The sequence below is a fragment of the Bos indicus genome, chromosome 12 (assembly GCF_029378745.1).
Source record: "Bos indicus isolate NIAB-ARS_2022 breed Sahiwal x Tharparkar chromosome 12, NIAB-ARS_B.indTharparkar_mat_pri_1.0, whole genome shotgun sequence".
Lineage (NCBI taxonomy): Eukaryota > Metazoa > Chordata > Mammalia > Artiodactyla > Bovidae > Bos > Bos indicus.
In genome coordinates, this window is record NC_091771.1 from 16,674,404 (window position 1) to 16,689,378 (window position 14,975).

The 14,975-nt window shown below is 37.7% G+C and overlaps 1 long non-coding RNA gene across 1 annotated transcript in view; it reads left to right on the forward strand.

The window, feature by feature from the left end:
* Nucleotides 1-5,753: 5,753 nt before the first annotated feature.
* Nucleotides 5,754-14,975, forward strand: part of LOC139186181 (uncharacterized) — a 44,033-nt gene continuing 34,811 nt past the window's right edge. Inside the window, exons 1-2 of the long non-coding RNA XR_011569682.1 lie at nt 5,754-5,902; nt 13,450-14,054. This is a non-coding gene — a long non-coding RNA (uncharacterized lncRNA). The remainder of the gene's footprint in view (nt 5,903-13,449; nt 14,055-14,975) is intronic.

Consider the following 14,975-nt stretch of genomic DNA (forward strand, 5'->3'; position numbering starts at 1 on the left):
CTCCTGCTTTAGGCACTCCAACCTTTAAGACCTGCATCTAAGAAATGAGCCCCCCTGAATCGTCTGGCTTTGAAAACCACGAGACCCAAAAGGCTGTGCGAGCTGAGAAGCAGCCTCCAAAGGGCGGGCATGTTTGGGCTAAACTGCTCCAGGGCTCAGGGCAGAAGCACCCGGTGGTTGAAAAGTTTTCAGACTTTATGTGAAAGAGATTTATTTGCTAATCTTAAAATATCGCAGGTTGGCTTGGGGGTAGTGGGGAGGGCAAGGCCTGTCGAGATGCTCTCCTGGGAAGGGGTGCTGGCAGGGGCCATTTGCATGCTGTTCCTCTGTCTTACTAAAGCTGGTGGGTGCCATTTTTATTTTTAACTTTGGACTTCTTTCGTTTTCTGGGGGGTGTGGAGGGCACTGTTTTCCAGCTCTTCCTGACACAGTCCACAGTGGCAGAATCTCCCGGAAGGGAGCTTCTGCACACATCTAGAGCCCTGGGGTTTGTGATTGCAGCCCAGGGCGTGCCCACTGACCACCTGTCTCTGGAGGTCAGAGCAGCAGACCACCACCCCAGGGCATGCTCACACAGACTGAAGCATAGCCCCAATCTTTCTGAGAAAGAGGCCGATCTGCCTGTCCTGGAGCTTCGCCTTAAGAGGCAGGCTACATTTCTGTTTTCCTCTCTTCTTAACTATCTCAACATCCCCAAATTGATACCACTTTCATTTTACTTGTCTTTCACTGATTTCAAAGGTTTCATAAAGTAAAAAGGACATATTTCCGCTTTCATGATTTCATTTCTTTTCATCCCAATGTTTAATAAATTTTAATTGCATTAAAATATACAGTATTAATTATATTAATGATACAAGAATATATTTGAAAAGAGCACTTACAAATATAAAAATTAATAAAAATAAAATTACCAATAATCCTACTGTTTAAGAGAGAATTTCATTCAATTTTTCTGCTAGGTCATCCGATCATTTAAAGTTTGAAAACATTTGCCTGCAAAGCTTTTGTGCCTGATTGATGAATTTTTGGAAGCAGTAGTGAAACCTTTTTCCACTTTCTAACATGATTGTTTAGATTTTAAAATTCCTTTCAGGTAAATTTTGATAATTTATGTTTTCCAAAAAGTTAATCTCTTTTATCCAGATTTTATATTTTTTGCAGTGTTTTCATTTTAAAAATAAAAATCTCCATGCCTGTGTTTATCATACTTTCCCCCTTGTTAGTACCGTTCGTGTTCATTCTCATTTAGCTTTGTTTTTTCATTCAGAGATGATTCTTCTTAGGTGGTCTTTCCAAAGAACAATACTTAGATTTATGTATGAATTTTTAAATGGAAATTTAAAATATATTCCTACCAGAGGGATTATTGAGTCAACTCTTTTAAGGTTTTTAGTATTCTTGAGATATACTGCAAAATTGGTTTCTAGAAAGCTCATCAGACTCACGTGCAGTGTTTATTTCTCCCTTTCACAAATTGGTCATAGTGACCAATTATACCTCAATAAAATTGGAAAAAAATAAAAATAAATAAAAAACAGACTAGGGTCATATCATATGATTGTTCTAAAATTACTTCATCTTTTCTTTTTAACAGCAGTATAGTGCTTCATGGGAGAAGGGAATGGCAACCCACTCCAGTATTCTTGCCTGGAGTATCCCGTGAACAGAGGAGCCTGGTGGGCTGCTGCGCATGGGGTTGCACAGAGTCTGACATGACTGAAGTGACTTAGCAGCAGCAGCAGCAGAGTGCTTCATTCTGTGGACATACCATATTTTATTCAACCCGTGCCTTTTTGCTCTGGCTATCAATACTGCATAAACATGACTCTAAAACTTAGTCATATGAAATACCATTTTTATGCACTCTCTCTGTGGGTTAGGAATTCAGACAGAGCACAGTGGGGATGTCTTGTCTCTGATACATGATGTCTGGGGCCTCAGCTGGGGAGAACTAAGAACTGAGGTGACTCAGTAACTAGGGTGAAATCATCAGTAGACATTTTTACGTACATGCCTGTTGCTTGATTTTGGCTCTTTAAAGCACCTACCTCCGCATGTGGTCTGACTTCCTTACAGTATGACAACGAGAGTGTAGTTGGACTTTTTACGTGGTATCTGAGGGCGCTAATGCTGAGAGTCCCAAGAGAATCAGGCAGAAACTGCACAGCCTTTTCTGTGTTGAATAGTAGTCACAAGCCTTCCTTGATTTCAGGAGAGGGGAATCTAGACCCACCTCTTGATGGGAGAAGAGCCAAAGAATTTGTGGGTGTGTTTTAAAACCACCACACCTGTTACAAACATGTAGACTGTCTATGGTTTTGTTCATTACAACAACACAACACAAAGATGTACATACGTATATCTGTGTGCACACAGCAAGGATTCCTGCAGAGTGTTTCCCACAAATAGGGCATGCACATTTAGAATTTTGATAAGTATACTTCATAACACTCCTATAAGAGTTCACCAAATTTATGCAGCCTTCAGCACATGAAAGAAACTATTTCCTTATCCCTTTTCTAACACTAACTTATATTTGAACATATTTCCAAGAAAAAAATATTTTTCTATGAAGGAGTTTTTAATGGATGACTAATTTTCCATACAATGTATTTTACCACTCTCATTGCATGTTTAGATTGTTCTTGATTTTTTGTTACTATAAAGAACTTGATGATGTATATTTTGTAAGAAATTTGCCCACTTTTAAAAAATGAAATTTATTTATCTGGCAATGCTGGGTCTTAGTTGTGGCATGTGGAATCTAGTTCTCTCAAACCCGGGTCTGCGGAATTGGGAGCAGAGTTTTAGCCACTGGAGCACCAGGGGAGTCCCTGCGACTTTCTTGTTTCCTAAGGACAGAATCTTAGAAATGGAATCTCTGCGTCGAAATTTATTCTCCTTTTTAAGCCTCCTGATGTGAAGTGAAAGTGAAAGTGTTAGTTGCTCAGTCGTGTCTGACCCTTTGCAACCCCAAGGACTGTAGCCCGCCAGGCTACTCTGTCCATGGGGATTCTCCAGGCAAGAATACTGGAGTGGGTTGCCATTTCCTACTCCAGGGAATCTTCACATCCAGGGATCAAACCTGGGTCTCCCAGATTGCAGGCAGATTCTTTACCTTCTGAGCCACCAGGGAACCCCTAAGCCTCCTGATATGTATTGCCTAAATATCAAACACTTATGCCATTTTACATTCCCATCTATGTGTTCCATCTCTTTATGCTCTTTTCGTTAGGCAATGTTCTTCACCAGAGGGGCACTTTGCATTTTATAGCGTGCAACCTGAAGCACATTTCACTACACATTCCCAATGTGAATTCAGAAATCACATAGATTAACTGTCTAGTTGTAATTCTGCATGAAGGAGATGTTTTGATGAATGCAGTGTCTCTTTGATGAGTACCATGTGTTTAAAAAAATTAGAAAACTCAATACCTAGACTGCACTACTATAGTTACGTTTCAGAATGATGTTTTGGCATCATTTTCTTAGATAGCTGAAATGAAAACATGTAACATTTGAGATGGTTTTATAATATTTATAAAGCAGTTTAATACCCTCTTACACAGTCTCCCAAAAGTGTTTCTCTTAGCACTAGGGGTCTGAATAAAAATTTGCTTTCCCCAGTAAACTACTCTACTTCTGTCCATTAATAGGTGCTATGCTTTGTATTTCCTTCTTTGGCCTGTTTTTTAGGATGTTCATAACTAAGTTTTACTGAACTACTATCACGTTCTTTAATCAATTTTTTTATAAATACAAATTTTGTTTTCTTCTACTTAATTTTTATTTCTGTCTCTTTTTTGGAATGTTTGGCTCTTGCTACAACTAATATACCCTCAATAACTTTTAGATGATGGAGAGGGAAGTTCAGGTTTTAAATCAGTTGATAAAAATTACATCTTTAATCATATAGATGATTTGGAGGTTGGGCTAGTTATGTATTAATTTTCGTAATACTATGAGCTCAGAGCAATTTAAAAGTTAGGGTGTGAGTTATTTTGCTCTTCACCTTTCTGTGCCTAGCAAAAGAATATAGAAATCTGGAAGTAATCAAAGTCTTTATTTTAGGCTTGATCTAATTTTGATTTCATAAACTGTATTTAATAAAACATCTAATGGATTCTTTTACAACACAGAACTAGTGTAGAAGAGTTTTTAAGACAATTTTATTGGAATATAATTGCTTTACAATGTTGTGTTAGTTTCTGCTCTACAATTTAGTGGATCAACCATATGCATACATATGTCCCCTCCCTCTTGAATGTCCCTCCCACCCTACCCCCATCCCACCCCTCTAGGTCATCCCAGAGCCCAGAGCTAAGCTTCCTGAACTATACAGAAGATTCCCACTAGCTATCTCTTCTACACATGGTAGTGTATATATGTCAGTTACAACTGCACATTTTAATATTTTGCATTTATCACGGTGATAGATCTAGCATCCTTAGATTGACATTCTGAAATAATCTGTTTCCGATTCTGTATTTTTGAAACATTACTGTGTTTAGAATTTTATCTTTCTAGTACTATGTGTTAGCTTGAAGCAGACCAGGGTCTTCAAGAAAGGCAACATCAGTCCCACAGAATGAAATCCAGAGTGTAAATGACTGTTGCTTTCAGCCCAGACTAACTCAGCTGGATTTAAGAAGACATAGCTAGTATCTCTTGATTCTTTTAAATTCTGGTTTTTTTCCAGTCTTCCTCCAACTAAATTAACCTAGAACATGTAAGTCAGAAATGTTATGCAAGCACTATAGAAATTTACCTTGTGAGTAGGGGGGTAATGTGCCCTTTACAATGTTCTAAAAATGTTTTTGTTGGAATCAACAAGTGAAGAAGAGCACTGTTTTAAAAACTCTGAAAAAAAGGAGTCAGTGGAGAATAAGAATAATCAGAGAATAAAATATGTGAATAGGAGAGATTTTTATAGAGTGAAACTTGATTCAAAATGAAAGAATTGAAGAAAAGCCAGGACCATTTTGAACTTACTAGAAATGGTCAGGAAAACAGTGATAATTTTATTGTTATATTTGGATAACCTGATATACAAAAGACTGTTCTTGCAAAGCTGACAAATTTTTGGAATTTCCATAAACTAGTTATATAAAATCATAGGCTAGGATGTTTCAGGAATATACTTAGGTGAAGTCAGAGCTTACATAACAATTTTTATCTCACTTTAAATTTTATCATCACTTGACAAAGCTTGATTAATGAACAGACTTTCTTTATAAATCTGGCCCCACATTTCTCCAAATGACACTGAGAAATTCTAACTCCTTAGAATTTTATTTAGATTCATGTTTCTAGGATTAAATATGAGAATGCTAGGCTAAATGAAGGACTTCATTGAATCTTTAAGGTACTAAAGATTTAAGGAATCTTTAAGGTATGAATTATGAAACTCCCACTTGGTGATACACTACTGTTTTTGTCTTAGAGCATTCTGATAGATTTGTGTTGTCTGGAACACAGTTTGGGGAATATCAATCTAGTTTCCTATTGGTCATGTTCCTATTGAATGAGACCCCATTATAATCTTTCCATACTTGTAATTCTCCTTTCCATCTTCTCTCTCTATTGTCATTGATTTCCGATTTAATTCCCTTGTAGTCAGAGACCATACTGTGAAAGACTTCAATCTTTTGAAATGTATTGAGATACTTTTATGACCCAGCATAGTGTCTATCTTCATAAATGTTCCATCTGCCCTTGAAAATGATATGTATCGAGGGAGGAGCCAAGATGGCGGAGGAGTAGGACGGGGAGAACACTTTCTCCCCCACAAATTCATCAAAAGAGCATTTAAACGTCAAGTAAATTCCACAAAACAACTTCTGAATGCCGGCAGAGGACATCGGGCACCCAGAAAAGCAATCCAACTCTTCGAAAGGAGGTAGGAAAAAATATAAAAGACAAAAAAAGAGACAAAAGAGGGAGGGACGGAGTTCCGTCCCGGGAAGGGAGTCTTAAAAAGAGAGAAGTTTCCAAACACCAGGAAACCTTCTCACTGCCAAATCTGTGCTGAGCTTTGGAAGCACAGAGGGCAACATAACAGGAAGAAAAAATAAATACACAATTAAAACTCGAAGATTGCGAGTCCTACGGTAACTCCCCCAGCAGAGAAGCAGCGCAGACGCCTGCACGCGCCATTAGCAAGCGGGGGCTGGGCAGGGAGGCGCAGCGTGGGCTGCATCGCTTAGAGTAAGAATCTGGCCTGAATACCCTGAGCGGTATCTGAGCGAAATAATTTGGGCTAGCAAACCAGACTGTGGGATATCTACCACGCGAAAAGCCAGCCCTAACCTAAGACTGCCAGGCCCATGCATGGAACAAAGGACTGAACAGAGATAGCCAGCTGCAGACCTTCCCCCTCCGGTGACAGGCAGCCAGAGCCGGAAGTGGGCAATCGCAGCCCCAGAGAGACATTATCTATAAAACTGTAAGCAGGCTTCTTTGCTAACTAAAACTTTTTGGGGGTCTGGATGGTTAACATCTGCCTGAGAAGGTGCGCCGGTTTTACACCCAGATAACCGAGTGGCGGGGAGGCGATAAGTCGCAGCATTGGCGCTCGCCAAACACCTCATCACTTGAGCTGCTCGGACCTGGGAAGAGCACAAAACTCAGGCCCAACTGAGTCTGCGCCTCTGAGGACTACCCGAGTGCCTGAACCTGAGCTGCTTGGACCTGGGAGGTACATGCAACCCAGGGCCAGCCTCGGATTGTTCCCGGCGGAACAACCTAGAGCCCGAGCAGTGTGGGCAGGGAGGCTACACGCGCCGTGAGCGGGGGCAGACCCAGTGTGGCTGAGGCACTGCGAGCGCACGCCAGTGTTATTTGTTTGCAGCATCCCTCCCTCCCTCCCCACAGCGCGACTGAACAAAGAGAAGAAATACAGCTCCACCCATCAGAACACCGACACAAGCTTCCCTAACCAGGAAACCTTGACAAGCCACCTGTACAAACCCACACACAGCGAGGAAAAGCCACAATAAAGAGAACTCCACAAACTGCCAGAATACAGAAAGGACACCCCAAACTCAGCAATTTAAACAAGATGAAGAGACAGAGGAATACCCAGCAGATAAAGGAACAGGATAAATGCCCACCAAACCAAACAAAAGAGGAAGAGATAGGGAATCCACCTGATAAAGAATTCCGAATAATGATAGTGAAATTGATCCAAAATCTTGAAATTAAAATGGAATCACAGATAAATAGCTTGGAGACAAGGATTGAGAAGATGCAAGGAAGGTTTAACAAGGACCTAGAAGAAATAAAAAAGAGTCAATATATAATGAATAATGCAATAAATGAAATTAAAAACACTCTGGAGGCAACAAATAGTAGAATAACAGAGGCAGAAGATAGGATTAGTGAATTAGAAGATAGAATGGTAGAAATAAATGAATCAGAGAGAATAAAAGAAAAACGAATTAAAAGAAATGAGGACAATTTCAGAGACCTCCAGGACAATATTAAACGCTACAACATTCGAATCATAGGGGTTCCAGAAGAAGAAGACAAAAAGAAAGACCATGAGAAAATACTTGAGGAGATAATAGTTGAAAACTTCCCTAAAATGGGTAAGGAAATAATCACCCAAGTCCAAGAAACCCAGAGAATCCCAAACAGGATAAACCCAAGGCGAAACACCCCAAGACACATACTAATCAAATTAACAAAGATCAAACACAAAGAACAAATATTAAAAGCAGCAAGGGAAAAACAACAAATAACACACAAGGGAATTCCCATAAGGATAACAGCTGATCTTTCAATAGAAACTCTTCAAGCCAGGAGGGAATGGCAAGACATACTTAAAATGATGAAAGAAAATAACCTACAGCCCAGATTATTGTACCCAGCAAGGATCTCATTCAAGTATGAAGGAGAAATCAAAAGCTTCTCAGACAAGCAAAAGCTGAGAGAATTCTGCACCACCAAACCAGCTCTCCAACAAATACTAAAGGATATTCTCTAGACAGGAAACACAAAAATGGTGTTTAAATTCGAACCCCAAACAATAAAGTAAATGGCAACGGGATCATACTTATCAGTAATTACCTTAAACATAAATGGGTTGAATGCCCCAACCAAAAGACAAAGACTGGCTGAATGGATACAAAAACAAGACCCCTACATATGTTGTCTACAGGAGACCCACCTCAAAACAGGGGACACGTACAGACTGAAAGTGAAGGGCTGGAAAAAGATTTTCCATGCAAATAGGGACCAAAAGAAAGCAGGAGTAGCAATACTCATATCAGATAAAATAGACTTTAAAACAAAGGCTGTGAAAAGAGACAAAGAAGGTCACTACATAATGATCAAAGGATCAATCCAAGAAGAAGATATAACAATTATAAATATATATGCACCCAACACGGGAGCACCGCAGTATGTAAGACAAATGCTAACAAGTATGAAAGGAGAAATTAACAATAACACAATAATAGTGGGAGACTTTAATACCCCATTCACACCTATGGATAGATCAACTAAACAGAAAATTAACAAGGAAACACAAACTTTAAACGATACAATAGACCAGTTAGACCTAATTGATATCTATAGGACATTTCATCCCAAAACAATGAATTTCACCTTTTTCTCAAGCGCACATGGAACCTTCTCCAGGATAGATCACATCCTGGGCCATAAAGCTAGCCTTGGTAAATTCAAAAAAATAGAAATCATTCCAAGCATCTTTTCTGACCACAATGCAGTAAGATTAGATCTCAGTTACAGGAGAAAAACTATTAAAAATTCCAACATATGGAGGATGAACAACACCCTGCTGAATAACCAACAAATCACAGAAGAAATCAAAAAAGAAATCAAAATTTGCATAGAAACGAATGAAAATGAAAACACAACAACCCAAAACCTGTGGGACACAGTAAAAGCAGTCCTAAGGGGAAAGTTCATAGCAATACAGGCACACCTCAAGAAACAAGAAAAAAGTCAAATAAATAACCTAACTCTACACCTAAAGCAACTAGAAAAGGAAGAAATGAAGAACCCCAGGGTTAGTAGAAGGAAAGAAATCTTAAAAATTAGAGCAGAAATAAATGCAAAAGAAACAAAAGAGACCATAGCAAAAATCAACAAAGCCAAAAGCTGGTTCTTTGAAAGGATAAATAAAATTGATAAACCATTAGCCAGACTCATCAAGAAACAAAGGGAGAAAAATCAAATCAATAAAATTAGAAACGAAAATGGAGAGATCACAACAGACAACACAGAAATACAAAGGATCATAAGAGACTATTATCAACAATTATATGCCAATAAAATGGACAATGAGGAAGAAATGGACAAATTCTTAGAAAAGTACAACTTTCCAAAACTCGACCAGGAAGAAATAGAAAACCTTAACAGACCCATCACAAGCACGGAAATTGAAACTGTAATCAAAAATCTTCCAGCAAACAAAAGCCCAGGTCCAGACGGCTTCAAAAAAAAAAAAAAAGAAAATGATATGTATCATGTGGTTGTAGATTATATGGTTTCTAAATATTCATGCAGTCAAGTTAGTGGATAATGTTGCTCAGATATGACACATCTTTACTAATTTTTGTCTGGTCTTAAATGTGTCCTATTAATTATTCAGAAAAAAGTGTTAAAGTACATATCTATGATTGTGGAATTGCCTGTTTTTTCCTTTAGTTCTGTCAGTTTTAGCTTCATGTATTTTGAAACCCTGATATTAAGCATGGAAACCTTTATTATTATATCTTTTTGGTATTATTATTATAATTTATCATTATAAAGTAACTGGGATGTTTAGTCTATATATATTTAATGTAAGTATTGATATTATTGGATTTTGGTCTTTAGCTATTTATTTTCTGTTTGTCCTATCTGTTTTTTTTATTTTTCTAATTCTTCTTTATAGATATTTTTTGGATTTGTTAAATATTTTTCAGTATTCCATTTTCAGTGTTTGGTCAATGTTTCTCTATTGGCTCTTCAGTTTTACCTTTATATTTTTTAAGTGGCTTCTCTAGGAATCACAATATATATTCTCAATTTATCACAATCTACCTTGATTTAATATTATGCCATTTCATGAAAAAAAAAGTGAGAATTTTGTAACCAGTATTGTTCCATCTTTCCACTCCTCTTCCTTTTAACTCATTATTATTATTTTATCTACAGTACATACACTATAAACCCCATGATATGACTACAAATATGTGAAATATTATACATCCACATTAATTGCAGCATTGTTTATAACACCAAAACAAAAGAAACAACCTAAATCTCCATCAGTTAAGGACTGGTTAAATATACTTTGGTACATCACAAAATGGGATACTATGCAGCCTGCTATAAGAATGACAAAATTCTTTTTGTACAAATGTAAAATGACCTCTAAGTCCAAAGAAAAAACAAGCATAGATCAATGATCAATGAATGTAGTATGCTAGCTTTTGTATTAAAGTGAAAAATTACAAATAGGCATTTGTATGTGTGTAAGATGGTGACTGCAGCCATGAAATTAAAAGATGCTTACTCCTTGGAAGAAAAGCTATGACCAACCTAGATAGCATATTCAAAAGCAGAGACATTACTTTGCCAACAAAGGTCCGTCTAGTCAAGACTATGGTTTTTCCTGTGGTCATGTATGGATGGGAGAGTTGGACTGTGAAGAAGGCTGAGTGCCGAAGAATTGATGCTTTTGAACTGTGGTGTTGGAGAAGACTCTTGAGAGTCCCTTGGACTGCAAGGAGATCCAACCAGTCCATTCTGAAGGAGATCAGCCCTGGGATTTCTTTGGAAGGAATGATGCTGAAGCTGAAACTCCAGTACTTTGGCCACCTCATGCGAAGAGTTGACTCATTGGAAAAGACTCTGATGCTGGGAGGGATTGGGGTCAGGATGAGAAGGGGACGACAGAGGATGAGATGGCTGGATGGCATCACTGACTCGATGGACGTGAGTCTGAGTGAACTCCGGGAGTTGGTGATGGACAGGGAGGCCTGGCCCACTGCGATTCATGGGGTCTCAAAGAGTCGGACACAACTGAGCGACTGAACTGAACTGAACTGAAAGAAATACTAGGAGAATGCACAAATCTACTAAAGTGTACTAACTGTAAATAAATTATAGAGGATATGAGGGAACAGGAAGCAATGAGATTCCTAATTATATTCATTTGATTTTTGAAATACCTGAATATATTTACTGTAAAATTAATTTTAAAGCACAATGAAAACATTTAGATTCTGTGTTTAGCTATAAAGCACATACATCATTTGTTTAAAAGTTCTGCTCACTTATAGTTGAATCAAGGACTGTGACTAAAGACGACCTTGTGCTGCTTAAAGTATATGCCATGTAGCTCTCCACTTGCTTTTCTATTTTAGATGAAAATGAACATGTTCTCACATACCCTCTCTTTTATCTTTGCTTTTAAATAACCCACATGTATATCCCAGATTTTTATTCTCTCTCAAAAGAAAATACATGGTTGATTCAGGAAATGAATACTACCAATTATTGAAAGCGGTTATGAAATTTTGTCAGCTGCCAAGTCTTTTACTCCCTTGACTCTTTAACTTTTTCTGAATAAATTGTTCTTTTGTATATTAGGTTAGCAAAAGAGTCAATAATTACTGAGAAAGATGTCTTTTCTTATGAGTAACTTAGATGGACTGTCGAGAAGAATGCTAGTTTGTGAGTATAGTCTTTCCGTCTGATCTCAGCCCTGAACCTGGCACTGTGAGCTCAGGTTATAATGGAGTCTTGGATAAGAGAAACATACAAGATGAGCCAAGTCTGGGTAAAAGAAGGAAAAAGAGATGAAAGATCTGGGCCACCAATTAGAAACATAAGATGGTGGTAGCTGGGGGAAAGATAGTCACATCACCATTTAAACAACTAAGAATAAGTGTAATCATAAATTGGCAAATTTCCACTTCCATGCAAGCGGAAAATACAAAATGCTAAACACAAAACGTTACTGAGAGTATTTTCCGGAAAAGAAAACCAGGTAATTAAACATGTAAATTCCTTTCAAATTTATTGACAAGTTTTGTGTAATGCCTATCAAAATTCCAAGAGTATTCTTGTGGAACTTGGGAAATGATTCAAGACTCATCTGGAAGAATAAATCTACCACATTTTTAAAAATTCTCAAAACACAAGATGGATTAATAGGAATGATTAATGCAGGAGTGATTAGATAGGGATAAAGCAAACATACTGACATGTAAATTATAGAATCCACACGATGCATATAGGGTGTTTAGCATACAGCTCTTTGAGTTTTGATGTTTGAAAATTTTCCAAATAAAATGAGAAAAAAATCTGGCACAGCTCCCTATTCTTATCACATCAAGTCCAAATGCCTGTGTCTAGCTTTTGCAACTTCATTTTCTACTGCTTTGTATTAAGCCCTGTTCTGTAGCCAAACTGACTTTTTCAGTGTCCCTCATTCCTGTTGTGATCATTTTCTTTTTCACACTTCTGTTTCTCCTGCCTATGATGTCCTATTATCGCCTCTTCACGAACCCCAGTCTTGCCAGACCTCCACCCAGGTCCTGCTGAATTCAGCCTACCACTGGCCCACAGACCCTCATCTCTTGTTATCCTTATGATTTAATGCAAAGTCTTCAATGCCTCATGTTGTTCGCTCATTAAGTTCTGGTCTATTAGTCTGGTCTATTAGCACTACTAAAGTGTGCTAACTATGAACAAATTATAGGGAGTGGATATGTGCTTAGCTGTGAAACAGATATATCATTTATTTAAAAGTTCTGTTCATTCATAGTTGAATCAAGGACTATGACTAAAGGGAAAGATGGCCTTGTACTGCTGAAAGTGTGTGCCACATAACTCTCCACTTGTTTTTCTATTTTAGATGAAAATGAACATTTTGTCACATTCCCTCATCTCAAACTCATCTTGATGTTTCTTTGTGTTGCTTAGCATCTACCATAGTACTGAGATGATTAATCAAGGATTGCTAGCTGATGAGTGGTCAAGCATCACAGCCATGAATTCAATCATTAATGAATCAGTTTCCTTTGTAGCTTTGTACTTTTTCCTCCTTTTCCTCGTCTTTGTACCTTTCCTTTTATTAAATATATAATATTTATATAATATATTTATATAACAATATAATATTTATTAAATATATAATAAAAGGAAAACTATATATGAAAAACAACTGAATTCTGCCTTTGAACTACCTGAGCATAGGAAAGGGTGCAGATGGTGAAATGACTTACCAAACTATTAATATTATCAATGGCGAGAAGTAGGAGAGCCTCAACTTTTGTAAAGGAGCCTTTCCATTTGGCTGTGTGTGTGGCTATGAATTTGAATGTTTTACAACAACAATATAGCCTTAAGTTACTTGCTTAAGTGTTTTAAAGGTTGTGGGTAAGACTGACAGCTTTTACTAAGGATACGTTTCTTTTCATTTAGGCAACATGGCTTCCCAGGTGGCTCAGCGGTAAAGAATCCACCTACTAATGCAGGTTTGATCCCTGGGTCGGAAAGATCCCCTGGAGAAAGAAATATCCACTCCAGTATTGTTGCCTGGAGAATTTCACGGACAGAGGAGCCTGGCAATCTACAGTCCAAATGGAGTTGCAAAGGGTCAGACAGGACTTAGTGACTAAAAAACAACCAACAATGTCATTTTAACATGAGCTTTGCAGAGATGCACATTAACCAAGAGAAATAGTTGGCATTTACAGTTAGCAAGGGCACTGCATAGTGCCATGGAACCATTTGATAAATAAAGCATTAGAAAGGACAATGTAATCAAGAATGGAACAGTTAAATTTGTTATTGCCTCAAGAGATTGATTGGGCTTCCCTGGTGACTCAGACAGTAAAGAATCGGCCTGTAATGCAGGAGACCCGGGTTCAATCCCCTCGAGAAGGGAATGGCTACCCAATCCAGTATTCTTGCCTGAAGAACTCCATGGACGGAGGAGCCTGGTGGGCTACAGTCCAGGGGGACTGCAAAGAGTCATACACGACTAAGCAGCTAACACTTTTCGCTTTCACTCAGGAGACTGAAATGTAAGTACAATTGAGGGTAACAGATGTATGATTATAGATTGTGGTGCATTATTTTTAGAATGGAGAAAAGTTTATTGATTGAAAAGAAAATAGTGGTCAAAGCATACTGTTAGAATGCTTGAAGGGAGAGGGGTGTAGGCTGCCCCCCTACCTTCTTTCAACAGCAATCCCATAGTGCTGTATTATTTGATAAATTCGGTATATATTTCCACATTTTTCACATTGATATGCAAGTACAACTAATTAGAATGCATGTGGCTCTGTGGACTCTTTTCCCTAGAATATTAAGCTTTTCTCTGCACAGAGGCTTTTCTGGTATTGAATATATTTTTTGAAGCATAAAATATGTAAAAATAAACTGAAAGATTTTTTTAAAATTGAGATTTAGCTAAATGTGAGCACATGTATACAAAAATACATTGCAGTTCAGAGGATTCAGTGTAATAATTATAGGAAATTGCTTGATAAGCTCTAAAGCACTACAGTGATTTGAAGGCATGGCGTTTGTTCTCACTTAACTGCTTTGGAAGAGGTTTTAGATATGCCAGACACATAGATTTCTAGATATGTATAATGGTGCCTTTAAACACTGTTATAAAAAATGAATAATTTGAATCGGAAAATTCTTAAACTCCTATAGAACATTCCTTAATTTGGGGGGCTCCTTCTTTGTCATTCTGGATAGTGATAATCTTTATTATCCTAAACCCAAACCCAAAATGAATTTTTTCTTTTTCTCTCTCCACTATATTTATAGATACGTCTTTGGGTGTCTTCTCTCTGCTGCTAGTATTTATGAATTTAGACTGTTTTGGTTTTGGAAAGGTGATCTGGACCCAATATGTTCCATAACATACATCTCCAACAGGTTTTAGACCAGCTCTCAGGAATCACATACTTTAAATTTCTGCAGTGAAACAT